Source organism: Propithecus coquereli, unplaced genomic scaffold, assembly GCF_000956105.1.
Source record: "Propithecus coquereli isolate 6110/MARCELLA unplaced genomic scaffold, Pcoq_1.0 Scaffold293, whole genome shotgun sequence".
In the NCBI taxonomy this organism is placed as follows: Eukaryota; Metazoa; Chordata; class Mammalia; order Primates; family Indriidae; genus Propithecus; species Propithecus coquereli.
The window spans coordinates 1,587,983-1,591,324 of record NW_012148541.1 but is presented as its reverse complement, the minus strand read 5'-3'; the positions used below and the strand labels follow the sequence as shown (position 1 = coordinate 1,591,324).

Below are 3,342 nucleotides of genomic sequence, written 5' to 3'. Positions count from 1 at the left end.
AAGAAATTGATATATTAAAGAAAAATTGGACAGAACTCCTGGAAATGAAGAATTTATTCAGGGAACTACAAAACACAGTGGAAAGCCTCATGAACAGGGTAGATCAAACAGAAGAAAGAATCTCACGGATTGAAGATAACACCTTTCAATTAAATAAATCAGTCACAGAGATAGAGTAGAGAAATAAGAGAAAAGAGCAAAGCCTACAAGAAATGTAGGATTATGTGAAGAAGCCTAACATGAGAGTTATGCATATCCCTGAGGGTGAAGAAGAAAATATATAAGGGTTGGATAAGCTATTTGAAGATATAATAGAGGAAAATTTACCAGGCCTTGCTAAAAATGTAGACATCCAGGTACAAGAAGCTCAAAGGATTCCTGGGAGATTCATTGCAAACAGGAAGACACCAAGACATGCAGTCATCAGACTGACCAAACTATCCACCAAAGAGGCCCTCCTACAAGCTGTAAGGCGAAAGAAGCAGGCAATATAAAAAAGAAAGCCCATCTGAATAATGCCAGATTTCTCAACTGAAATCTTACAAGCAAGAGGAAACTGGGGCCCCATTCTCACTCTTCTCAAACAGAATAATGCCCAGCTTAGAATCTTCAAAACTAAGTTTCATATATGAAGGAGAAATAAAGACCTTCTCAGATAAGCAAAGACTGAGGGAATTCACCAAGATAAGACCAGCCCTCCAAGAAGTACTCAAAACAGCGTTACACATGGATTAGCGCAGTAAACACTCACCAATGTAAAATCACCCAAAAGCTAAAGGTTAAAGGCCAGATACCACAATGGCTCAAGAGAGAAAACAAAGCAACAAAGTTCAACTCAACAGGATGAACAGAAATTTGCCCAACCTATCAATTCTCTCAGTAAATGTGAATGGCTTGGTGGTGGGAAAAATTGAAAATCCTGAACATTTGGCTGTTTTGGAGGCCATGGAGTCTTTGGAGTCTTTGGTTCACTGACACGCAAAGTCTCTCTAAAGTAGGCATCCACTGCATAGTTTGCTTTGTGTTCTCATTTAAGAGGTTGAATTCATTCCACCACACCAAGCTTCTGTTTTTCTCTATAATCTTCGCCTTCAAACTTGTATAAACTTTGTGCAGTGTCCATTCTAAAATTTGTGAGAGAAGACTCTCCCATTTTCTGTAATCATTCATTCATCTCTGCAGTCTTCTTTTCCCCTCTTTCCAGAATGGTTGTAATGTCTTCATCTGTCAGTTCACTTTCTTTAGAAGCAAAAACGTGGGTGGCTCTATGCCGTATCATTTGTAACATTTCCTCTTTTGCCAGCTTGTTAGACTGTTGGTCAATGAGTCTTCCTTGTTGTATAACAATTGAATCAACTCTCAATTTTATCTCAGCTCTCTCTACAATCCTTTCTTCAACAATGTTGTCAGTGATGAGACGGAATACACATACTGGCTTCTTCTGACCAATACGATGTGCTCAATCCATACCTTGTAGGTCAACCTGTGGATCCCAGTCTGAATCATATAGTATAATCACATCAGCACTTGCCAAGTTAATTCCGAGACTGCCAGCCCAGGTACTCAGCATAAAGATGAATTTGCTACTATTAGGAACATTAAAGGCCTCTATTGCTTCCCTTTGACCCAGTAATTCCACTTCTAGGAATTTATTCTCTCTTTCTTCATGTGGGGTTTGTCCATCCAGTCGACAATACTCATAACCATGCCGCATGCAATAATCCTCTAAAATGTCCAGCAAGCAAGTCATTTGGCTGAAATGAGAACCCTTAAATGCCGTTCTTTGAGTTTGGCCAACAGTTTATCCAAAACTACCATTTTACCACTGTTGCTGACAACATGTTCATCAGTGGTGTAAGGTGGACCGGGCTCAGCACCATCAAATAGATATGGATGACTGCAACACTTTCGAAGCTGCATCGGAATGTTTAAGAGTCGCATCTTGTCCATCTTGCCAGTAGAGTTTAAAACATCAATATCTTTCATCAGGATTTTTGTATACCATTCTGGTTGCATCTTACTCAGTCCCAAGTAAATCTTTATTTCCTTTTTAGGAGGCAGACTCTTCTCTACATCAGTTTTTATACGACGTAACAAAAATGGTTTTAAAACTGCATGAAGTGTTTCCACAAGTTTTTGATCGCCAAGGCAATTTTTAGTGTCAAATCAAGAATCAAAGTCATCTGCAGAATTAAAGACATCAGGCAATAAAAAGTTGAGTAATGTCCAGAGTTCATGCAGGTTATTCTGCAAAAGTGTTCCAGTTAGGAGCAAGCGATTAGTCCACTTGAACTCACGAACAATTTCTGAAAGCTTAGATTTTTCATTCTTTATTATGTGAACTTCCTCAATGACTAGATATCGCCAATGAAACTTTTTGAATACAGATTTTCTTTAATTACCATCTCATAAGAAGTAACACAAACATCCCATTCTCCTGGCATCATTTCATCACGAATGAAGGCAGCTCTCGCATCCTTGTCTCCAATGAAACAAATAACATGGAGAGATGGGACCCATCGTTCTCATCAGCTCATGGGACATTCTCTAAGATTGACAATATCATAGGTTACAAAGCATGTCTCAAAAAATTTTAAAAAAATAGAAATTATACCATGCATCTTCTCAGACCACAGTGAAATAAAATTAGAAATCAACTCCAACAGAAACTCTCATCTCTACACAGAGTCATGGAAACTAAACTACCTTCTGCTGAATGATTATTTCATAAAAGAGGAAATCAAGATGGAAATCAAAAGATTCTCTGAGCTAAATGACGAAGGAGACACAAGTTATCAAAATCTGTGGGACACAGCTAAAGCAGTCCTTAGAGGAAAATTTATTTCCATAAATACCTACATCCAAAATACAGGAAGATCACAAATAGAATATCTAATGAATTGTCTCAAAGACTGGAAAAGGATGAACAGACCAACCCCATACCCAGCAGAAGAAGTAAAGTAAGTAAGATCAAAGCAGAACTAAATGAAATTGACAATAAAAAACTATAGGGAAGATTAATAAAACAAAAAGTTGGTTCTTTGAAAAAATAAACAAAATTGACATGCTTTTGGCTAGATTAACAAAAAGCTGAAAAGAAAGAACTCTAATAAGCTCCATCAGGAATGAAAAAGGAGAAATTACAACTGATGCCATGGAGATATAGAATATCGTCTATGAATACTATAAAAACATTTATGTACATAAACTGGAAAATGTGGAGGAAATGGACAAATTTTTAGAAACACACAGCCTCCCTATGCTCAACCAGGAAGAAATGGAATTTCTGAACAGACCAATATCAAGTACTGAAATTGAAACAGCAATAAAAAATCTTCCTAA

General features: G+C 37.3%; 1 pseudogene; it reads right to left on the bottom strand.

Moving 5' to 3' along the window:
* Positions 1–835: 835 nt before the first annotated feature.
* LOC105813904 overlaps positions 836–3,342 on the bottom strand; it is a 3,078-nt pseudogene continuing 571 nt past the window's right edge.